The sequence below is a fragment of the Talpa occidentalis genome, unplaced genomic scaffold (assembly GCF_014898055.3).
Source record: "Talpa occidentalis isolate TD23 unplaced genomic scaffold, MPIMG_talOcc4v2.1 talOcc4.17, whole genome shotgun sequence".
NCBI classification, from domain to species: domain Eukaryota; kingdom Metazoa; phylum Chordata; class Mammalia; order Eulipotyphla; family Talpidae; genus Talpa; species Talpa occidentalis.
Genome location: NW_023601754.1, coordinates 56,537,858 through 56,561,666, shown reverse-complemented (window position 1 = coordinate 56,561,666; position 23,809 = coordinate 56,537,858). Strand labels below are relative to the sequence as shown.

General features: G+C 65.9%; 2 protein-coding genes across 3 annotated transcripts in view; one reads left to right on the top strand and one right to left on the bottom strand.

Moving 5' to 3' along the window:
* The window catches only part of MACROD1 (mono-ADP ribosylhydrolase 1), a 123,711-nt gene that overhangs the window by 15,856 nt on the left and 84,046 nt on the right, over nucleotides 1-23,809 (bottom strand). The window lies entirely within an intron of this gene.
* FLRT1 (fibronectin leucine rich transmembrane protein 1) overlaps nucleotides 11,142-23,809 on the top strand; it is a 66,423-nt gene continuing 53,755 nt past the window's right edge. Inside the window, exon 1 of the mRNA XM_037517711.2 lies at nucleotides 11,142-11,196. The gene's annotated coding sequence lies outside the window, so the exon portion shown is untranslated. The remainder of the gene's footprint in view (nucleotides 11,197-23,809) is intronic.

Genomic DNA, 23,809 nt, shown 5'->3' with positions numbered 1-23,809 from the left:
GCACGCATCCTGGTCTCAACCCCCTGCTCCCCCGAATCACCCGCCCCTCGGCCTGGCCCACCTTCCCGCACCCTCCCTTGAGGCCAGTATCAGCTTCCTGTTACTGGGCACATCTGTGTCCTCCTCTGGGCCAGCCCCTGGGACATGGATGGGCAGGGCCCTCGGGCAGAGCCGGGGGACAGTTGAGAAGGGACTGAATGTGAATGAACTTGAACAAGAATTACTGTTAGCACCAGGTGGTGGGACGAGAACAAAAGGAGGGGAAAGTGGCAGGTGGGCTGCGGGGCAAGGACCTGCTGAACAGAGGGGACAGCTGTGAGGAGTACACCCCGGGCAGGGGCAGCTGTGCAAGGCCCTGGAATAGGGGCAGCTGTGCAAGGGCCCTGGGGCAGGGGCAGCTGTGCAAGGCCCTGGAATAGGGGCAGCTGTGCAAAGGCCCTGGGGCAGGGGCAGCTGTGCAAGGCCCTGGGGCAGGGGCAGCTATGTAAGGCCCTGGGGCAGGGGCAGCCCCAGGGTCCCCACAATGCCTGTCCCTCCCCATCCTAGTGTCCTGATCCTGGCCACTGGCTGAGCACACGCTGCTCTCCCACTCCCAGAACCTGGCACAGCACCTGGCACCTATGAGGAGGCTCTTGACTGGCCACCAGCGCCGCTAGTGGGCCCCAGCCCCACCGGGGCTTGGGAGAGTGGTTTTTGCTGTTGGGAAATCAACATGGCGGCCGCCCCCACTTCCCGCTGGCCTTGGGGAGTAGCCCTGTAACTTGGGGGGGAGTCGTTCAAAGCACGTTTTAGATTAGAAACGCCCCGCAGATGGAATCAAATGTGAAATGTACTGAATTTGTGAAGATAAAACAAGTGACTTCAAAGGCATCTCAAGCCGCGAGAGCTGTAGCCGCATTTGACAAGTTCCACTGCGCCAGGCCAAGGTCACAGTCCTTCGAGGCGGCTGCCCAGCGGGAAGTGGGAGGTTTACTGGACACTCCCCGGACTTGGGGGGGCCCCGGGGCGGGGCGAGCGTGGTGATTAGCGCCAACTGCATGCAGGTTTTCACCCGGCCTCACCCTGAGCTGTGTGTATACACGACCCCTCCCCACCCCATTTACAGATGGGGAAACTGAGCCAGAGAGGACAGAGTCTGGCCCAAAGCCACCGCCCCTGGCGGGAGAGTTGCCGACGGACATCCTTGTCCGGTCCTGACCCCCAGCGGGGTCCTGGGCCATCCTGGGCCAGCTGTCGCACCTGCCGGGCCTGCGTTCCGCACGTGGGTGGGGCTTTGAGGGGCTGATCACGCGAACAACGGGTGACCCGGCTGTGGCCTTGGAGCTCTGAGGCGCGCTCTTAACAAGGGTGACAGCAGCGCCTGCTCAGCCAGGTGGGCGTCCAGCTCCCACGGAGAGCCGCGAAAGTGCAGATGGGGAAACCGAGGCGCAGATAAGTGCCTGACAGACAGGAAATGGAGCCTGGGCCCTGAGCACCCCACTCAGCTGGACTCAGCTTATTTGCCGCTAGGACTGAGCCCCCCACAACATCTCTGAGCGGAGCCCCAGGAGCCCCCACATCCGTCGGGAGTGGTACCCAGTGGGCCTCACCATCAGGTCCCCCCCTTGTCCTCTTCCTTCCCACGGCCCCGTGCCAGGCCCCCTTCCTCCACCACCGTGCACCTCAGATGGGCCTCCCCCGCCCCTTTCCCAAGCCTCCCACTCCCACTGCCCCCTCCCTGGCCACCCCGTGTCCCTCCCCCCTTACAAGAGCCCCCCCTCCCCCGTCAGACACTGACAGTCCCAAGCAGGTGACGCGGCTGTGGTTCCTACAGCCGGGGCTTCTCCGTCTCCTCTGCCCCTGGAGACCCCCAGCCCCGTCCGCCAGCGCCCTCCAAGCTCCCCTCACACCCACTTTCCCCCAAGGCCCTCGTCCGGTCCGGTCTCCGCCCACTGGCGGGATTCTGCTAAGCAGGGAGTCCTGCTCGGTGCCCCAGATCACACCGTGATCGTAAACAAAGAGCAAAAGACAAATGAGTCACCCGTGGGCTCCCACGGAGCCCCATTCACATTTCCCCGGGGGCCTTCCAGAACCAAAAATAGTTAACAAGGCATTTATGGAGCAAGTTCCTGGGCAGGCGAGGGGCCAAGCGTTTCTGGGGGAGTCTTTCATTTCACCCCGCCCTCCCCCAAGAGCCTCCGGAGCTGCTTCTCTTCCCTCCACTCCACAGATGGGGCCCTGGGGGCTCGAGAGCCCGAGACTTGCCCAAGGTCACTGGGATGTGGGGAGCAGGACGGAGTGGACATCCCGGGGAGCACTGGGTGCGGCCGGGAGTGGGCGACCCTCCTGAGGCAGCACTGGGGCTCCCCTCCCCCCCAGGAGTTCCCCCCACTCAGCACGCCCTCGCCGGCTGGCGCAGAGTCCACCATTAGCATAACCATGAGCCTCCCTGAAACCCAATTAGGACAAGATGGCTTGGGCCCCAGCCAGCCGGGTGCATCTCCATCTAGGCAGGAATGGGGGGGCCCCAGAGAGAGAGGGGGAGATGTGGGAAAATGTCCTGGGGGAGGGGCGTGGGCGTGGGCAGGTGGGAGGGAAGGCCTCCTACCCAGGGCCCGCTCGGCTGGCTGTGGCGTCCAGAGGCAGCCTTGAGTGCTGCACAGGCCCCACCAGCCTCTCGAAGGCCACAGGCTCCTGCCCCGCAGCTCCGGGGGTGACCCGGGGCAGACCCGCCCGCCCTGAGCTCCAGCTTTCCTCCCGAAAGGAGAGCGCCTGGGACGACCTGAGCAGAAAGCAAAGGGGGTCTGAACACCAGGGGCCCGAGGGCTGGGGGGCCAGCTTGGAGGCCGCTGGAAGGTGGGGCAGGGCCCAAAGCCCCCAGGCAGGAGGGGGACAGAGAAGTCCAGGCTGTCGCCTCCATTTCTAACTTCCCTACGAGGTCCCCATGTGCCCCTCACGCAGGTCCCTTCTCCTCTCTGTCCTCTCCAGCAACCAGGAAGCCTTTACTCTTGCTTTTATAGGTATGAACACACACACACACACACACACACACACACACACGCACACACACACAGCCCCTTGACCCAGAAGAGTTGATGCTGCCCCTCCCCACCCTGCATTTGGGGTGTTTCCTTTAGTCTTGTGCATCATATGCCCCACAATTGGTGTCACGGGGGTCGGCGGGTCTGTTTTATAAAAAGCTGTTCCCCGGGCCTCCCCGGTGGCGCAGCGGTTGAGCGCTGGGTTGCGAAGCTGCCCGCAGTCTCTGCGGCGCCCGTTCGATCCCCGGCTGCTCCCCGGCCACCGGAGGAGGGTCCCACATGGCGCGCAGACCTCTCCTGCCGCCCGCTGCTCCCCTCAGCAGTGTCCTTCGGTCCTTCTGCCTGCTCTGCTTCCTGCTCTGGCTCTGGTGAATTCTCTCACCCTCCCGCGCTTCTGACTGTACCCAGTGCTTGTATAAACAAAACAAACCAATAAATAAATAAATAAATAAATAAAAATGCCTCTATTTAAAAAAAAAAAAAAGCTGTTCCCCTGGGATGGACGGTGGGGTCCCTGGGGGTGCCTGAGAGCCTTCTCCAGCAGCCCGGGGGCCAGAGGCGGCCTGTTTTCACTGCTGTATAATATTCCAGACAGGTGCTGTCCCACATGCCTCCACTCACCCTCTCTCTCCCTGACCAAGCTTTGTCTCTTGCACACGCAGCTGCGGTGGCCTCTTGCACACGCCTCATGCACACAGGTGCTTGCATTGCTGGGGTGCGTGCTTGGAAGTGGGTCTGTGGGCCGCAGCGTATGCGCGTCTTTGACTTTACTAGTTGTTGCCAAATTGCTCTCCAAAGTGGTTGTTCAGATGATCGTTTTAAAATATAAATTAGATCATATCATTTCCCTGCTTAAAACTCATATGGCTTCCCACAGTACTCAGGACCAAGTCGGTATTCCCCGTCCCCGGGAGGGAGGGCACAGCTGTAGCCCACACTCTGCTCCCCCGCTTCTTCCTCGCCCCGATAGGCCTGGCTCTGGCGCACCCCTGGACCTTGACACACGCCCCTCCCTCCGGCAGGCACACTCTTCCAGGGCTTGTCATCCTTCAGGTCTCAGTGAAAATGCCACCTCCTCCGAGAAGCCTCCCCTGACCACCAAGCTAAAGTGCCTCCTGTCACCCTCCTTTGGACCCACACCACTGTCTAGTAATGGGCCTCACCCTCTGCTGCTTTCCACAGCCCGTGGGAAGGGACCTGGTCAGCAGTGACGTCCCTGCACCCTAGAGGTCAGCATGGGAGACACTGTGGGTGGGGCTGTTCATCCATTCACCCCCCCCAGTGGTGGGGGAGGTTCTGGGGGAGACTGTGGCTGAGTGGAAGGTAGAGAGGCAGCCAGGCCCCACCTCCCCTCAGGGCTGCAGGGAGCCGGCAGGTGTGGGAGCTGGGGAGCAGCAGGGTGGAGCTGGCATTTCACCAAGACCCTCCTCAGAGTGGAGGGGAGGGGGCTGGGAGGGGCCCCCTGCAGGGTGAGGTGGTGGCCGAGGGTGACCCTGCCCAGCTCCAGGGACCTGGCGGAGGATGCGGGAGACAGGCTGGCAATGGGCATGGGTGGGGTTGGCGCACCAAGTCGTCAGCGAGGTTCGGGGAAGGAGCTCCTGGTGTGTGAGGCTACAGGGGGCGCTGGCCCCTGCCTGTCTCTGCGCCCACCACAGGGAGTGGGCAGGGAGCAAGCTCCGGCTTGAGAGAGGGCGGCAGGAGGCCCCGCTGGGCCCCACGACCTAGTGCAGCCCCCTGACCTGTAGATGGGATCAGAGGCCCCAGGGTGCCCCCTGACGGCGGGGGCTTCGGGCCGGGAGGGTCCTGAGGCTGGCGCCCTCTCTCTCTGTAAGGACAGAAGGCCCAGGCCTTTGGCCCCCAGGGACGTCTAGTGGCCGAGAAGGACTTCTGGGAATCTGCCCCGCGGCCGGGACTGGCTCTGCCAAGGTTACTCTGCGGAGAGGCGGTTTCTTCTGGCTCTGGAACTAGAGTCCTTGAAGGGGCAGGGGTGGCGGGGCCCGTGGGGGGCCCAGCCCCCTTCCGTGCAGGCCTGGGGGGGCTGTGTGGAGGGTCTGGGTGCCCTGCCCCGCAAAACAGGGCAGCCTCCCAGACCTGTCCTGTGGGGACAAGATAGGACCCCGCCTTGGCTGCCTCAGGCAGGTCCCACTGCGCCCTCCTGCCCGTCCTGCAGCCCTCCCTGCTGGAGCTCCACTCTGACCGGGAGGAGAGAGGAGGCAGGAGGGGGAGATGGAGACCGGAGCAGCCATTGGTATGCGAGGCGGCGCCTCAGCCCCTCTAAGGCACGGCCTTTCTGCTCAGCTCTTTAAGAATCCCTCCCGGGCAGCAGCACCGGTGGCGGCAGCGTGGTGGTTGCTGGGCAACCCAGCCCCCCATCGCTCACACCCTCCCCCCCTGCCGGCACCCAGGCTCAGCAGAGCACTTAGCTCAGAACCCGCCAGGCCTGCTGCGCCTGGGCCCACAGGTGGGGCCTCGAGCCACCCCACTCTCTGGCCCAGGCCCCCAGCCCATCTCAACATCTCCAGGAGACTGGGGAGGGGGCCCCGGCTCAGGACACCCCATGCTCAGACTCCCGCTTCCTCCCACTCAGTGGCTGCAGCTGCTCTGGGATGCTGGAGCCTGCAGGGGAGACAGGCAGGACCCAAGGGGACAGCCGGAGCTGCTTGAGTGCCCAGAGGAGGCCTGTCCGGCTGGGCTGAAAGTCTGGCATCAGGCTGGGGTGGGATGGAGGGTGGGGGGCAGAGTTCTAGGCCTCCAAAAAAGTCTCTGGGGGAGGCGTCAGAAGAGGCACTGACAGGCAGGGGGTGGGACGGGGGCACGCTTGAGGCTGCCCCGGAGAGATTTGTAAGCTCCCATCTCAAACCCTGCACCGCCGCCCTGCAGCCTCACCCTGCCCTCCTCGCTCCCTGCCCCTGCAGTCGTGGGGACCCCACCTTCTGACTCCTGTTATCTTGGGGAGTCTCCCGCCTGGCGCTTAGGTCCTTCCTGGTCAGGCCTGCTCTCCAGCCTCATCCCTGCCTGGACACGCTGCTGCCCCACTCCCCGACGCACCCCTCTCGCTTCAGAACCTGTGATGGGCATAACACGGGGGTGGTGAGAATGAGAAGTGCTTAAGCCACCAGAGCATCACCTGTGCTGGGGGTACTGGGAGCGCCCCTGTCTGGTGGAGGTGGGGTGGGGTCAGTGATGTCATTTCTGGGGAGAAGAGGAGGCTCCCGAGGGCGAGGAGGGCCCATCGGTAAGGCAGGATGGCTGCGGCCTCTGTCCTGGCCAGCCAGGGGCGGCGGCTGGTGTGGGGCCCTGGCCTGGGGCACCCACCTACCTCTGCCCCTGCCAGGCTGACTCTGGCATCTCTCTCCCCACCCACCTGGGGCCGGGAACTGCTGTCTCTCCCGGGCCGCCCTTCACCTCCCTATCACCCCCACCATGCACACCCCGGGGCCCCGCCCTGCCACGCCCCAGTGACTGCAAGTGTGTCTGGACCCCCCAACACTCCTGGTCCCACCATCTTGGGGTGGTCCTGGGTCTGAGGAGTCACAGGTGGGCCAGAACAGCTGCCCCTGTGGCCACGCAGGACGGGCTCAGCCTGACCCCCGGCCCGGGAGCTGGGACTCGCAGGAGCCAGAGGCCCAGCACCCTCCAGCTGGTGCCCACTGGAGGGAGAGACACACATGTGTGCCGAGGAGACACGCATGGCCCCTGGACCAGGCACGACCGCGGTCAGAGGAGCGGCCAGCCACGCCCCGGCTCGCAGCTGTTAGGGGCCGCGGAGTAGACAACGACGTGGCACACAAATCACATGTAATCACAGACTGAGCTAAGTGCTAGCAAGGAGGGCCCGGGGAGCAGGGAGAACAAGATGGCCTAATTAGGACGGCTGGAGTTCAGGGAGGCCGCTGGGGGACAGAGCCAGGGGTGGTGAGGCAGAAGTGCAGGGACATGGGGTCCCCCAGCACAGCGGGGGCTGGGGGGTGCTCACAGCTAGGCTTCAGGCCCACTGGGCCCCACCAGCTTGGCCCCTCCAGCTGCTCCAGTGCCCGAGGCCCTCCGGGTGCCTGACTTCCTCCTGGCTTTGTCCCTGTGGGGAGCGCCCTCCCTGGGACCCCTCTGGGTCTGGAGGCCTCGCTCCCTCTCCCTGAAGTTCTGCCCTGGGCCTTGCTCTGTCCCCTCACCCGCCCTGGTGCAGCCCTGAGCCCCTGTGCTGTGCAGGAGGGAGGGGTTTGGGGCACTGGCGGGGGTGGGGAGGGTGAGCATGGAGGTGCCAGGACCGGGAGCAGAGAAGCAGTGGGGAGTGTGGGTGTGCCCCCCAGGTTCACCCCACCCACAGCCTCATGCCCATGATTCACGGAGACCCCGAGGGCTGCACTGAGGCATCGGCGCGGGGACCCTGGGGGGTTCCCTCAGGTGCCCCAGACCTGGGGGTGCTGGGATTTTTTTTTTCATTTTTTGAGAAGATTTATTTATTTATGCATACAAGAACTGGGGTACAGGCCAGAGGCGTGGGGGGTGGGAGGATCCACCAGAGACAGAGCGGGGAACAGAACAGGCAGACTGACTGAAACACACTGCTGAGGGAGCAGCGGGCGAGGCAGGAGAGGTCTGCCGCGCCATGTGGGTTGCTCTCTGGCCGGGGATCGAACTCGTGCCGCAGAGGCTGCGGAAGCTTCATAGGTTGCGTCTTAACCCCTTGCGCCACCAGGGAGGCCCCTTTTTTCATTTTTTTTCACCGAAGGGCAGTGAACCCCAAGACCAAGATCCCAGGTCAGGGGCAGAAAGTCTATTAGGAGGCTCTCTGCTTCCCGGCGGGGAGCTGGGGCTTCACTCCTGCCTGGGGAGGACACCCTGGCTGGGGCCTGTGGGGCAGGCGGGCCTCTGAGTGTTAGGCATCTGGTAGAAGTCCAAGGTCATGACCCCCAGACTACTGCTCCCTGCCCTTTCAGCGCTGCTGACCCCTGGTCCCTGCCCGCCCTGGGCTTCATTCCTCTTAACACGGCCTAGGCAAAGGGGCCCTGGTGGTGTCCACTTCCATCCAGCGGGGCGGACCCTGCCCGTCGCTGGGGTCCATGCCCCTTCCCTGCGCCCTGGGACACAAGGGCGACACAACCCTGCCTGAATGTGATCGCGGAGAGCTGAGTCTGCCGGCACTTCACAGCACACAAAACACAAAGCGCTTTCCTCGGGCGCCTGCGTCAAACCCGCACTAGCCCGAGCCGGTCTGCGAGGGTCGCGCTAAGTTCAGAACATGGAGGTGGGACAGTGCTGGGGATGGCCAGCGTCGGGCGTGGGGGTGGCGGGCAGAACCCAGGTCTGGGGACTGAGAGGGGGCAGGGGTGCTGTGGGCAGGGCCAGGGTGACCTTGGCAGCCCAGTGGTTGGTCCCGTCACAGCTGGCTGCTGGGCACAGCCTGGGTTCCTGCCGCCCTGGGAGCAGAAGAGTTAGGCTGGGCCAGCTGGAGGTTGAAGCCATAAATCACCCCTGGGTGACCTGCGCTGTCCCTTGTGCTGAGAGCATCCCCGTGGCTGCTTGACTTGAAGACCAGCTCAGTCATCCTGGGCCGGGGCCCCCACCCATGACCTCACGGAGCCCCCTGGTAAGCAGGAACTCAGCAAGTGTTTGTTGAATGAACAAGTGATCGCTGTGAGTCTATCGCCAACTGTGCCGCTCCTGTACTCACACAAACCCCCACTCTTTCCAAGATAAAGTCCAGACTCCCCAGGTTTGTCCAAGGCCCTGCACGTCTGGCATGGCAGACATCAGCCACCTCCTCTTCCACCCTAGCTCCTACCCCCCGGACTCTTTCATATCACAGGCCCTGGGAACAAGGCCAGACTGCTCCCCTGACCCCCAGCTCAGGAGCAGCCCCCTCTGCTGGATGGCACGGCTGCTGTCCTGGCCACTGGTCCTGACGCGGGGTTCGGCAAGAGCCCGCGAGGCCGTGCCAGCCAGGTGTCCCCACCCCTGCCGCATCAGCTGCATCGGGGCGGAGGCCCGCTGAGCCAGGTTCGCTTTTGGTCTCTTGTACCTGAAAAGGGCCAGGCACACAGGGGGGCTTCAGAAATATCCCCCAAACTGTGCAGCCACTGGGCATGGCTGAGCCAGCCCCAGCCCGTCAGCTCAGTGGAATATCACGCAGCTATTAAAAGCCCGAATACGAAGATGATATTTTGATATCCGAGTTCAGCACATCAACTGGCAATCTGTTCACACCACTGCTCTGTCCCGAGGCACGGAGGCGTGCCCCGTGCCAGCCTTGCTTGGCGTGGACGGGCCGGGAGGGGAAGGGTCCCTCCTTCAAGGGGTTCTGTGGAGGAGAGGAGAGCACTCGCCGTGACCCGCGCTCCGTGCCGTGACGGAGGCCGGCGGCGCCCAGGGGCCCGGGTCCAGGCGGGCCTGGGGGGTGGAGTGGAAGCCCCAGCTTGGTACAAATTGCAGCTGTCAGGGCGAGGACAGGCCTGGAAGGGAGTGAGGCATGGAGGCTGCGGGCGCCCCAGGGCGGTGGCATTGTGGGTGATTTTTCTTCCCTTTATTGTTGGTATAATGCTGTTTGGGCAATAAATAAAAACTGGGCGGAAAAAAATAGCTGTGTGGTGAATTGAGGAGAAAGTGGGAGAAGGAATAAGGGGGGCGGGCAGTGGGAGGGAAAGGTGAGTCGGGGAGGCCAGGACGGGGGTGCGCCGAGGACAGAGGCAGAAGCTCAGGCCAGGATGTGGTCAGCTCCTGGGCTGGGGGGCAGGCAGGACGGCCAGAGAGCACAGGAGGAGGGCAGAGGGAGAGCTGTACCCCTTTGGGGCCCGTTTCCCCTACGGGAGGGCACCCCGGAGCAGAGGGCCTGGCTGGGCCCTGGGAAGGGACGAACCACAGAGTTGGGGTGGGGGCTTGCATGGGTGTGGCGTGAGGGAGTCCGGGTCAGACTGCGGGGGTCCAATGGGCCCTGGGGGCGGGGAGCTTCCAGGTGGAGTTGGGGAGCCTCAGAGCAGCCCTCCAGGAGAAGGGGTGGGGACTGAGGAAGGGCAGTGTGTGTGTGGGGGGGACCGGGCCGGGTGACAGGTCCGGGATGAGGCTGGGCCCAGGAAGGGCTCATGGAACCCCAGAGAATGTCAAGAGCGAGCGGGAGGGAGGGAGGCGCATCTGATCTAACCCCCCCAGCCCTCACCGCAGACCCCAGGCCGCAGGGACAGACATTTCCAGAGTCCCGAACTTGCCCAGGGGCACCCCCCCCCCCAGCTCCCATCACGAACATTCCCATTTCACGACGGAGGACACTGAGGCCCCGGGAGGTGAAAACACTTGCTCAAGGTCACAGTGGGGGGGGCGGGGCTCTGACCGGAGCAGCCCGGGGAGCTCCGCGCGGGGGGGGGGGGGGGGGGGGGAGGGGGGGGCAGCTGTCAGAGCCCGCGGGAGGGGTGCCAGGCGGGGAGGAGCGTGGGCGGGGGCGGGGGCGGCTGAATGAGCCGAGGACGCGAGGGTGAATGAAAGAAGGAATGAATGACCAGGTGGACGGACGGACGGACGGACGGATGAATGAACCGGGCGTGAGGGGAGGCGGCGCGCGAGGCCGAACCCCTTCTCCGCCCCGCGCCGGAGGCTGGCTTTGGGCGCCTCCCTCTCGCCCGGGGTGGGGCGGGCGCCCCCACATCCTGCCCCCTCCCAGCCGCGCGGCGGAGCGCAGGGGGGACGCGGAGAGCGTTTCTCCGGCGGCGCCGCGTCCCCGCGCGTCCCCGCAGCCTCCCTCCCCGCCGGGCCCCGCGGGGAGCGCGCCGCGCCGCCTCCCCCCGCGCCCCCGCCCGCGCCGCTCCCCCTCCCGCCTCCCCGCCCGCCGCCCGCCCGCGCCCCCGCCCGCCCGCACGCACGGCCCCGCCGCCGCCGCGAGGGAGAGGCGGACGCACAGCCCGGTCCTCCGCGCCCGCCGCCGCCCGCGAGCCCCGCCGCTGCGCCTCGGCCCGCGCCCCGGCACCCCCGGCCGCCGCGGCCCCGCGCGCCCCCGCGGCCCCGCCGGCGCCCGAGCCGGGCCGATGCGCCGCCGCGCGCCCCCGCGCGCGGGCCCGCCGGGGGCTCCCCTCCCGGGCCCCCCGGGCGCCCCCGCGCTGCGGCGGCCGCGCGCCCCGTGGACTAGCCCTGCCCCGAGGCGCCGCCGTCGCCGCAAAGTTTCCCGAGGAGACCCGCCCCCGGCGCCGCGCAGGTGAGCCGGGCGCGGGACGGGCCGGGGCGGGCGGGGCGCGAGGGGCGCGCGGGGGCGCGCGGGCTTTCGGCTTGGGGGGCCCCGCGTCCACCGCCGAGTGCCGGCGGCGCTGGCCCCGCCGCGGGGAGGCGCGGGGAGGCGCGGGGCGCGGGGCCCCTCTCCGGAGCGGCGGCGGGGAGGGGCTGGGCTGGCCGGGCCCCCGCCCGACCCCCGCGGCACCTCACGGAGGGCCCGGCCGCGGGGCGCCGGAGGGGCCGGTGGGCTCCGGCTCCGGCTCCGGCTCCGGCTCCGGCTCCAGCCGCGCACCCGGGAGCCCGAGGTTGGGGCGCGGAGGGCGGCGGGCCGGCCGCGTGAGTCACGCTGGAGCGAGGTTTTATTTTTAAAACCACTTCGAGGGGGGCGGGAGCCGCCTCCAACTTCCCTCCCCGCGCGCGCCGTGGGCCGTGGGCTCCGTCGGGCAGGGGGGCGCCTGCCCAGCTCGAGGCTGGGGGCCGCGGGGGCCCCCTGGTAAGCTGGCGCTCCGCCCCCCCGCGGGCACCGGGGGCCCAGGGCGGGGGCCGGGAGGCCGTTGCCCGGCTGCGGGGAGCCCCGGCGGGGCAGAGCTCTCGGAGGAGAAAGTTGTGGAGCGGAGATTCGGGGAGCGGCCCCAGGGCTGTGGGGCTCTCGGGGTGTGTGGTGTTAAGAGAACACAGCCCAGCCGGGGTGTGCCAGGCCCCTGGGGTCCAGAGCTGCGCCCTGATGTGAATTAAAGCCTGTTTTGGAGGCAGAGGTGGGGAGAGCTGCCTCCAGCCCGGCCCCACCCTGACCCCTGACCCCTCAGGGAGGATGGAGGGGCCCCCCTTCTGCTCCCCTCCCCCCAGGCGGCTGGAGAAGTCGGGGAGGAGGCGGCCTGTGTGGGGGTACACCCCCCAGGATGCAGGAGGCCACTGGCTGGGGGCTGGCCTGGGGGACACCTGGCTCAGGGGCTCCGGCTGGGCTGGCTTCCGGAGTGATGCCAGCCGCAGCTCCCCCTGCCAGCCCCAGGAGGAGAGGAACATCACCTGTCAGCTGGTGCCGCTCCGCGGGCGACTATTCAGGGCTTCCTCAGAGGTTTAAAATGGAATTGGCCAGAGCCTGGGCCGACCAGAGGGGATGCTGCCCAGCTGGTGGGCGGATGGGCAGGAGAGCCGAGGGGCTGGCATCCTGGCTGATTTGAAGTCATGAGAGGTGGGCAGACGGGGAGCCTGAGTGGGGGGTGCGGCGCGTGAGCCCCACGATGTCACACAGCTGCAGGGACTGGGTTTCTTCTACAAAGCCACCCTGGCATGGAGCTCAAGCTGGGCTGGGCGCCCCACGAGCTGCGGCCTGCAGTGGTTTCCGTTAGACTGGCCAGGTGCCGCTGCGATCCCTCAGAGTCCTTCTGCCTCTCTGAGCCTCAGTTTCCCTTTTTGGTGAGATGGGATTGCCTGTACCCAACGCCTGAGGCTTAGTTGGGGGGGGTGGAACTTCACGGTAAAATGGGGTAAGGGAGACAGCTGTTTCGCTTCTGAGCTGAGGACTGAGGACACCTGCAGAGACCTTGGAGGGTTGGGGAGACAGAGCCCTCCAGCCAGGGGGCTGCTGGCGTCTGCAACATGACATCGACCTCAACATGGGGCCCTCCCTAGCGTCCTTGTCATGCCTCCTCTGAGGCCTTCCGCCCAAGCCCCTGGGACATATACCTGCTGTTTCCAAGGAGGCGGGGGCGAGGGGGGGGGCATCATCCCAGCATCTCAGCTACCAGGGCTCTATGGGGTGGGGTCAGCCAGACTCAGCAGACAGTCGAGTAGCCAAGTGGGTGTGACCCCAGGACTTCTGCCTCTGGGGACAGGACTTCCTTGCCTGCAGGGGGTACAGCAGGGGTCCCACCCCGTGTAGGGGGAGTTGGGGAGCAGGGAAGTGCAGCGCACAAAAGGGGAGCAGGTGGTGTCTCTAGCTTCAGAGATAGACCTGCACCTTACATGTCGGGGGACAGGTGGGCCTGGACCTGGCATGGCCTGCACAGGCCAGGCTGTCCAGAGGCAGCTGCCCTGGTGCAGGGGAGGATGAGATTCCGGGAGCCTGCTGTGGGGTGGAGGCAGCAGGCAGCAGGCGGAGAGGGGTGGCAGGGAGCCGGGTGCTGGCGGGCACGCTAGGCAGACCCAGGGCCTCTGGGGCAGTGTGCCCGAGCCAGGGAAGGGTGGGTGGCTCAGGAGTGCTGGGGAACAGGCGAAGCCCTGCCTAGCAGGGTGGGTGACCCCCACATTGTGTCTTCTGGGAGCAAGGGACCTGCTGACAGCCACCCCCTCCTAGCCAGGCTGCCCGGGAGTCTGGCCCGATCTCAGAGATGGGGGTCTCCGGAGCTTTGTCACCCCTTTGAGTGTCTTCCTGGGACACCGGGATGCTGTCCCCAGGGCCTAGGGATGTGTGGCTCCCGGGAGGTTCTCTGGCTGGCCCCAGACCACAGGCAAGCCACTGGATCTCACTGGGCCTCTACATCCTCATCTGTAAAGTGGGGTAACAGCAGCACCCGCCTTGGGGCCCCCACTATGAGCTGAGGCACCTGAAGCTTCTACCACAGTTTACACCTAGCAAAGGTTCCCCCCCCCCGCTTTGTGCTGGGCTGAGGGCTTCCAACTTCTTCCCAGCCTTGGGGTAGCAGAAAGGACTGGCTGGGCCCCCACACTGGCCGCGCAAGACCATTCCTATTGGGGTCTCACTCGCTTGCTGCCCGGGCCCTAGTGATGGCGGGAATGTCTGGGAGCAACAAGGGTGAGGCTCTGGCCTGGGCCCCTCCAGGGGTAGGTGTGGGGGATGTGAGTGAGGTGTGGACAAGGGCAGGGGTGAGGGGTGTGGGTGAGGCCAAGGCCCTGAATGTCTGGGGGGCTGCCTCAGAGTGCCCCATCAGGAGGGAGGCCTGGGCCCTGGAAGGGCGGGCTGGCCCAGGCCTGCTTGGTGACCCCGATGCACAGCCCTCTGTGTGTGTTGGGCGCGTCCCCTTCCCTGAAGCACCGGCTTGTGCCGGGGTCTGAGACCCCTGCACCTGTCCTCGGCCACAAGGCTGTCGCCCGGAGAAGGCTGGGAGGAGCAGACAGGTGGCTGCAGGAGACAGGAAAAGGGGTGTGTGAACACAGAGCACCCCGCCATGCCCGCCTGTCACCCTGTAGCCACCTGGCGTTGCCAGTAGCAGCTGCAGCCCCGAGCCTTGCACCCAGGGGAGCCGTGTTTGTGCAGGCGTGTCTGCCTGTGCTGCAGGTGGGGCTGTTCAGCGGCGGCGGGGTCAGGGCTCTGCAGATGGTGTCAGCACACGGGGGCCTCCACCCGCCCGAGGAAGGGGCTTGCTGGGTTCGCTGCAGCCCTGGGTTCTGCCACTTCCATGGGGGGCTCGCCAGCCTCCCTCCCTGCAGAGCTGGGGCCGACGTAGGTACCGCTGTGGCCCTGCAGGAGCTGGCACACGAGGCAGCCTACCTGGCCGCCCTGCCCTGCCTCGCCCTGCCTCCCGCCTGCCCCTTTGCTTGCTCATTCATTCCTGCGCTCACTCATTCGTGGGCGAGGGGTGGGCCTGAGGTGGTGCTGGGCTCTGGGGGTTCAAGGGGGAACCAGCAGCCCAAAGTCTTGCCCTCTAGCTGGATGTGGTGATGGACACATCAGATACCCCTCCATGGATGGGGCCTGTCACCCCGACCCGTCCCGTCCCTCGGCTGGCCTGTCCCCCCTCTCCCAGGGCAGCGGGGCCCCTAAGGGCCTCCAGCCTCCTTCTGGGGCCTCCTGGGCCCAGGCCTCCTGTTCGAGAGCTGCATATCGCCCTCGTGGGCAGGCTGACCCCGCGCCTGATGGCGGGCGGGCGGGGGGGGACCCTTGGCTTGTGTGTGAAGGGAGCAGTGGCCGGTGCAGACTGAGGGCTGCTGTGCTCCGGGGGCTTCCTCAGCACCCCCACCCCGGGCTCTGAGCGTCCCTCCCGGAGGCGAGGGGCTGGGGCAGGGCGGCCTGCGGGAGGAGCATGCGCGGCTGGTCCGCGGGGACCCGGCGGCCTGGGGCTCGCCGCCCACTAGGGGACGCTGCCTCCCCGGCGGGTGCGGGACCCAGGCATCCGGCAGGCCGAGCCCCGGGCTGTGCTCCCGCGGGCGCCGCTGCCAGGGGCCAAGCGGGGCCGTTTTGGGGGCTGGCTTTGTGCTTAATTAAAACGGGGCGATTAAAGCCGGGGTCGCGAGCGCTGGCCCTGCCGTTCTGCCTCCACTGCTCCCCAGAAGGGCTCCGTGGCAGCATTTTTCTGCTCCCTTTGCCCTCCTTCCGCCTGAGTTCATCATTGGCACCAGATTACAGCAGATTTAGCAAACTGTAGAAAAAGAGCGAGCGAGCGAGAGGAGCGGGGCTGCCTTGGGAGAGGAGCCGGTTGAGCCACAAGCAACTTGCCCTGTGAGCAGCCCCCGGCCCTCTCCTCCCGCGGGGGTGCCTGGGACGATGGCCTCACGTGCAGGGGCGCTGGCGCCAGGGTGGTGTGCTCCTGGGGAGCTTTGTCCAGGGCGGCCCGGTGGAGTTGGCCTTCAGAGCGGAGGGGAGAGCCCAGCCTTCAGGGGGCCGTGGGGAGCTGGGGCCGCCCTGGGGGGTGGGGCCACCTGGCTGGATCTGGGTGGCAGCGGCTGGGCATAAGGGGTTGGAGGAAGGGATGGCTGAGGGTAGGGATGGTGACTGTCTTAGCCACGGTGTACCCCAGGCCCTGGTGGGGGGCCTGGCATGTCCTAGGGCTCCAGGGAGAATGAAGGGGTGCGTGAATGAGGAACAGCCACCTCCAGAGCCTTGGAGGGCCCAGCCTGCCAGCTGCACTCTGGGGGTGAAATAACTGGACTGTGTCAAGAGACACTCCCCCTGGGTCCTGCTGGATCAATGCAGACCCAGGTTCCCTGCAGCCCTGCCTGGAAGCCACCTGCTGGGTGACTTTCTGAGGGGGTCTGGCTCAGGTTCTGAGGTCTGGGGGCCCGGCTGGTCGCAGGCCAGGGACGCTGGGACCTTGCTGTGGTCCCGAGGCTGCCTGTCCAGTGAAAGCACAGGGTGGCACGGTGGGCCCAGGGCCAGCGGCTCCTGGGCTGAGCTGGGCTGCCTGAGTGGGAGGGTCCCCCTGAGAGAAGCTCCCCAGGCCTGGACCTGGCCGCAGCCGGCCACCCTTGCACCCTGGCTCGGCTCTGTGCATGGCACTCACACCTCTTGCACCCCCTCTTGTAACACAGCCTCACATCCAACCTGCCCTCCTCACCCGCCGGCTCTGGGGTAAATGAACCCCACATCCCAGCCCCACCCCAGGACACCGCTGCTGAGAGGGCAGAGTGACCATCCGCCTCCAAAACCGCCACTCACCCCGGTCCCTTCCTGGCTGCCTTACCCTGACCGCGGCCTTTTTGGGGCAAAGGGATGAGAAGCCTGAGTGAAAACCCCTTCCTGCGCCCTGCTCCAACTGAGGAGGCCTGGATGCCAGCCCTGCCGCCTAGGCTCTGACCCCAGGGAGGAAGTCAGCGGAGGGGGGTCATGGGGGGCCATGTGGCTCCTAGAGAGGGTGAGGGGTCTCGGAGGCCCCTCCCCTCCTCACTGAGGTTGCACTGCCTGGAGACTGCCCCGCTGCGGCCCGGGAGACAGATCACACACGCTCCCTTACCCCCCCCGCCCCAACAGGATGCTCTGTGCCTCAGTTTCCTACCAGTACAGGTAAAGGGGTGGACCACAGGCCTGAAGGGCCGGCAGCGACACGGGTCTGGGCACCTGAGCTTGAGCCCCTGCTTCCAGGGGAGCGGCTCTGCCTGGCGGGCTCTGCCTGGTGTTCTCCTGGCTGCCGTGAGGCTAGGGAGGCCCAGGCAGAGCACAGACTTGGCTGTCGGGCCGCGTGGGAGGGAGGCTTCACCTCCAGGTAGTGGGCTCGGCTCTGAGCGCTGCGGGCGGGTGGAGTCCGTGTCCATCAGCTGGGGGCCCTGGGCGCCTCCCTCCCCTCTCAGGCCTCCCTCTCACTGCAAGATGGACTGGCTTGTGACATGTCCACAGAAAGGCCTCGCAGGAACCAGATGCAGAGCTGGGTGTCGCTTCTGACCCGGGGCCCCAGGGAGCACAGGCGGCACCCACCCTTCCTGGCCTGCACACATGGGGGCATTTGCTGAGCTCCTCACTGGTCCTTGAGAGCCTCCCTTGCCCCCCCTGTTGTAGGTAGAAGGGTGGGGAGGGGAGAGGACCCAGACCACGTGCTTATGGTAAGGGGCAGCCTGGAATGTGGGTGACTTGGGGGCTTGGAGCGAGCTGAAACCCTGGGGGCTCCCAAAAGCACAAAGGGTTTGGGGGTGGCAGGAGCCAGAGGGTCTGGGGCCAAGCTGTGCAACAAGAGGGCAAGGGAGGGGCTCATGGTGGGTTCCGGGGATGGGCCCCTGGGATTTGCTGAGCACCTCCTGTGTGCTAGGCCTGCAGGCGCGGGCACCAGCGCAGCTCATGCCCTCCCTTGCAGGTGGCACAGAGGCCATCACAGCTGCCTTGATTGAGTGCTTGCTGTATGTAGCAGGTGTCACGGGGTCATGCTAAGCCCCTGCCACGCGCAATCTCCCGAGGCCTCACAACAGCCCGTTTTACAGAAGGAGAAACTGAGGCTCAGATGGACAAGGTGACAGGGACAAGGTCACATGGCCAGGATGCGGCCTCTTATCCCCTCCCCCAACACACCACACAGAGAGCCCAGAAGTCGGCAGAGCAGCTGACAAGAGTACCCCTGGGGTGACTGGCCCATCCTCCCAAGGAGCCTCAGGGGCCGTCGCTCTCAGAACTGCCATGGGCAGTGGCTTGCTCGAGGACAAGGACCACACCGGCTGGGCCTTTACACACGCTCTTGTCCAGGGAGCCGAGGGCAGCCCTGGGAATGGGGTAAGGAGGGGGTAACCCCGCGTCTCTGGCTTCCCAGCTCTGCTCCCTCTCAAGCCTCCCCCGACCGTGCCCTCCCCTGGCTGGGGACCTGCCCTGTCTCCTGCTCTCAGCCTCCCTCTCCCCAGGCTCCTCCCAGCCCCCACCGGGACTGCACAGGCCTTTCCGGAGCCCCACGGTGTGCTGCTCCGGGCCTCGCTACCGAGGAGACCAGTGATGTCACCCAGCACACGGGGGAGGAGTCAGGAGGGGCCCCCAGCCCAGGTGCCAGCTGAGCCCCGCAGGGAGAGCCTGGGGCGGCTGAGACCAGGGCGGGCGTCCGGCAGCCGCTTCTCCGGCCCGAGGCTGGCCCCGCGACGTCAGCGGTGGCCTCGCCGGCCCGGCTGCCTGCGCGCCCCGGAGAAGCTGGGAGGCAGCGCGGCCCAGGAGGGCGCGAGGGCCCTCGGTCACGGAGCAATCTCCATTAGGGCCGCTGAGCGAGCGGCTGCAGCTCCTGGAATCCTATTAAAAGCTTTTTCATTGTTCTCCGCGATGTGCTCCGCTCCGCCGGGACCTGGGCATGTTGATAATTTATTTGTGCAAGGGAAAGGGGGTGAAGAGGAAATGTCATTATTTACTCAGCCGCTTTCTGCAGCCTGGCCGTGGGGGGGGGGCAGTGAGTGGGGCACACCGCCCTCCCCACCAGGAGGTGGGGGCGCAGCCAGGGTGTGGCCGGGGCGGCCAGGGCCAGGGGAGGAGAGGCGGCATCCTGGGGGCCCTCAGTGTGGCCGGGTCTGGTGCTCCGGGGCCCCAGGCTGTAGGTGCACCTGATGGGGTTCCTGGGGGCTCCTTCAGCCCAGTCAGGGGTGTGGACTGTGGGGGGATGGGTGCAGCCTATAGCCTCATGCTCTGACCAGGCTGGGGGTAGCCTCGCCAGGTCCCAGGGGTGCACAGTGGGATCTCTGGGGTGGGGTGGGGAGCCGGTTATGAGAGTGACTGGAGAACCCCATATCCACCAGATATGTGGCTCTGTAAGTCCCTGCACCCCCAGATGCCAGAGAACCAGAAGAGGCCTCGGTCCTCTAGGGGACAGGAAGGAATTCAGAGCGAGCCACAGAGAAAGCAGGACCCCAGCCCGCACCAGGGTCCCGCGTGCTGCGTGCTCCCCACAGGGCTCCGCCGCTTACAGCCCCTCTACCGGGCGGAACGTTTTTGTTTGCTTTTGATACATGGGGAAACTGAGGCACAGAGCATCACAATCACACAGCTTTTAGGTGGCAGGGTGGGATTTGAACTCCAACCTCTTCCCCTGGGGCTCCAGCACCCCTCTTAGCAGGTGAGGAAGGCCTGGAAGAGGGAATGGGGTCCCCTCTTGCAGACACCTCCAAGTGTGGAACTAACTTAAGGTCACAACGGCACTGGGGGCTCTGGGGCCATCCCCCTTTTTTCAGATGAGGTGGCAGTTCAGAGAGGTGTCACCTGCAGAGAGGGGCGGAGCCGCGCTGGAGCCCAGCTGTCTTCTGTGTGGGGCGGGGCCGGGGCTGCTGCGGGGAGCACTGCTACACCCCATGTGGCTTTGGGACGGGACCTCACAGGCGGTCAGGCCCCAGATGGCTTGGCTTGGCCCTGACCTCTGGCACATTCTCCTGTCTAGGACCCCCCTAAACTGCAAAAAAGATGGGGTACCACATGCAAGTCTCCCTCATACCACCCCCTAGCACAGACACTGCCAGACATTTAATCTACTCACTAGTGGCTCCCTAGTTCCTGAAAAATCCACCATAGCCCTTGGCCTGGCATTTCAGACCCTCCCAGGCCTGCCTGGCCGACCAGCCTTGCCTCCAGTCCCTGCCCCACACGGCTGACACCTCTGAGCCTTCAACTATGCTGTTCCTGTGTCTGGAAGTCCACCCTCACTGCCCACACTGGTGATGCCGCCTCCTGCGTGAAGCCCTCCCTGACTGACTAGAGGGACCAGCCCCTCCTGCTTCCCATCCCTCTAGCCCCTGCCCTACCTCCACCCACCTTTATTTCTCCTCTTCTTTCTCCCCAGGCCCCAGTAGGTGCAGCTTAACCCAGGAGTTGAACCTGGGATTCACTGATTCATCCAAGCCCCAAGCCCTCACTTAACAGCAGCCTGGGATGGGCGGCAGTAGCTCATTTCAAGAGAAACTGGCACTCTGAGGCCTAGCTGGGGATGAAGCCGGCCCCCAGTGGAGGCAAAGACAAAGCGGTGACCAGGCTGGTGTTCTCTGAGCCATGGCTGCCAGCTTGGCGCTGAGGGGGGCATTAAATGCAGGTCTCGTTCGATTCTCATGGTTGCCCAGGGAGGGAGCTACGTGCTGGCTACATTTAGCAGATGAGGAAACTGAGGCTAAGAGAGCGAGGGAAACAGGGAGGCAGGGCCCAGCTGCGCAGCAAACCCCCTTCCCCCAGAACCCTGGGTCCAGGGCAGCGTCCTCCCCGAGCTCCGTGGGCCAGGCCTGGAGGTGTGGCCTCAGGGCAGGGAAGCTGGCCCACCTGGGCCCTGCCTGGCGCTTGGGCCTGCAGACTGTCAGGCGGGCGAGCGAGGCCAGTGAGGCGGTGCCCGGAGCAGGGGGGCATGGCCCTGCCCCCACGGCAGCTGCCTGCCTGGCCTGGTGGCCTCACAGACAGACAGGGCTTGTGAGAGCTGGGGGCCTCCGAGGAGAGCTGGGTTCCCGCCGGCAGCCCCTCAAAGGCCTCATTGTGGCAGCAGGGCTCCCCGTGGGCAGCTGCCCCTCCGGAGGCGCAGACAGAGCCCAGCTTCTCTGCCAGCGCTGCCCCTGCTCTGACCCGGGTCAGCAGGACAGAGGCTCTTGTCTGCGGCTGGCTGGGGGCTGGGGGCGCCCTGGACCTCCGCTGGCCCCGGGGGACGGTGAGCGTGGCTAGGAACACCACTGGCCATGGAGGGGGCTGGCCTCCGCCTTCCTAGGGCTTGGGAGGGGGCGTGGAGCTGGAGGGTTAAACACAGCAAAGGCTGCTGCTATTCTGGAACTTTCCCTGTGTCTGCTGATGGGCATTTGTGTGTAGTATCTCACCGGTTCCTCAAAGCAGCCCACCAGCCCTCTGGGTTGTGGACAGTTGTCGGTCCCATTTTAGAGATGAGAAAACGGAGGCTCGTGGGGTCACTCGCCCCACACTCCAGAGTGCTAATGGGCACCCTTGGTCCCACTCAACATCCACTGCTGAGCCCCAAGCGGCCACCACAACGCGCAGAAGCAAATTCGCCCAGTTTGGCTCCCAAGGAGCCCCGCCCCCTCGCAGGGCCCTCACTGCCGGTGTGAGGGAGGCCCCGACACCCCAGTTCAGAGTCAAGGGGACTGATGACGAGAGACGACGGGTTAGGGGTGCAGTGGCTTCCTCACCAGTCCTGGTCCCTTCCCTGACCCTGCAGGGCAGGAGGGATGGCTGCCCGCACCTCCTACCTCCCCCGCACCTCCTAGCTCGAGGTCCCCCCAGCCCCTCCCCACCCCTGCAGGACCCTGCCCTTGAGTCAGGTCAGAGGTGCCTGCTGAGGGAGGATGGGCCCTCTGGGTGGGGCCACCGCTCACTCCAAGCTCCGTGACTGTGACTGCAGGGCAGGCTGTAAGCCTCTCACCACCTGCCTCTCACCCTGCACAGGATCAGTTTCCCCATCTGTGAAATGGGCCCCAAGCCTGATCAGAGCCTTCCTGGGGGACGACGGGTGGATCCTGTCTGCAGACCCTCCTTTGGCCAGGGCTGGACCGTACCCGGCCCCCACCCCGGCCCCTTCGCTGCCCTTGAAGTGGGTCTCAAGCGCAGCCCCACAGCCTGGGGAGCAGGCCACGCCTCCCTCAGCGCCTCCTGGCCCGGGATTGCTCAGGCCCGCCCGGGGCTGGATGCCGGATTATAAATAATTAACACTATTAATATTCACACTGAGCGGCCTGGTGAGATGATGAGGGCGATCATGTGCTCCTTCCTGTCTCTCTCCTGAGGACAGGAAAGCAGGCCTTTGGGCCTCCTGGCCAGGATGCAGGTGACTCCTGCAGGGAAGCCAGGTGCCGGGCTCCCGTGCCCTCCTCACCCTGCCAGCGCCCTCCCTGGACTGAACCCCAGCCTGGCTGGTTGCCCTGTTCCCACAGGAGGGACCTGAGACACAGAGAGACGAGCAGCTCCCCAGACTCACAGCAGCAGCCGAGGGCTTGGACCCGGGGCTGGACTTTGAGTCCAGGGCTCTCCCTACGGGTCTTCTGGGAGTGTGCGGCTGCCGAGGGCCGCGGCCGGGGCCAGGCCAGGGCATCTGCTGTCCCCTGGCAGCCCTGGGCAGGACTCGGCACACTCAGCCCCCACTGCCAGGGCTCGGGCCTACTCTGCCCTCCTCAGCGCGAGACTTCCCTGCCTGTCGCCCCCTGGGCTTCTACTCCCCACCAGGCGAGGATATCTCCGCGGGACTGTGTGCCAGCCAGAGAGGGTGGTACACGACTGGCCTGTGTCACCCGCCAGTAGAGTGAGCCCGTGGCGCCCTCCTGGGCTCAGCCCCCCCCTCATCAGCCTGGGTCAGGGGTGAGGGCAAGGCTGTGGCTCAGTGTGCTGAGGGGTCGCTGGCTTCAGGACGGGTCCCCATCAGGCTGCGGCTCCTGGGGGACCGGAGCACCCTGAGAGCCGAGCCCGAGGCTCCGCCGAGGACCTGGGCCTCCCGCCACTCCACTGGCTCTTGCCCTACTCCAGGCGCTCTTGTTTAGGCGGCCCGGCTCTCAGCCCCACTCCCGGTCCTTCTTGCCCTTGAAGCTGTCCCCCACGCACTCCAGGGCTCAGGCCCAAGGTTCCCACCCACCCGGGGCAGGTGCAGCCCCCAGAGGCTGAGGTTTGAGGGTCTCTGGCCACTCACTCAATCACTTCTCTAGGCCCGGTTCCCCTCTATTATGGGGCGGGGGAAGCTGAGATGGGTGACTCCTGGCAGAAGCTGTGCCCACGTGGGTGCCCCATCCTGGGAGGGGAAGGGCTGGTCCTTCGGGGTGAAGCAGCTCTGGCAGAGTCCATGCTTGATAGGCCTCGGGGTGCATAAGTGGGAGTGGGGATTTGTGGGTCTGGGAGCCAGGGAGGAGCTGGGGCAGGGCAGGACTGTGGCTGCTGGGCCTGACACCGTCGCTGGTGACAGCAAGCGCAGCCCCTCCTCCCAGGCCTGGCACTGACAGAGGCGCATCATTACAGGGCGGGGGCACCCTCTCTGGAACCGCGCTGGGCTCCCGGGTGGGCGGCAGAGCTGTCGCCGCGCAGGCTAACAGCTGCTCGCGTAGAGACTAAATCTGTCCGGGCGTGACAGCCGCCACTGCAGTTTCAGTGGAGGAGAGGGCTCGGCGCTGCCGGCTGTGGGCTGCGTGTGCCCCGGGCTGCCACCCAGCGCCGGCCTCATCCATCTGGTGCACTGGGCTGGGCATCCTCCTACTGTCTCCATCCTGTATACCCTGAACGGATGGACAGAGCGTCCATGGCCTCTGCTTCCACCCCTGCCTGCCCCCCAAGGACACTAGGGCCTAACTGGACTTCTTGGGATCACGGAGGTGACCCCCACCCCACTCCTCCTTGGCGGATGCCCCCAGTCTCCTCTCTCCCGTGAGAAAGTGCCCACAGGGCCGGGATGGCCTGAACAAGTCACACCAGGGATGCACCAAGGCTTGAAGGGTGGCAGGAAGTTCAGGTGGATTTTGTCTGCGGGAGAAAACCTTTTGCGTTATGAGGCCTTAGAGAGATGCAAGTAGTTGTGGAA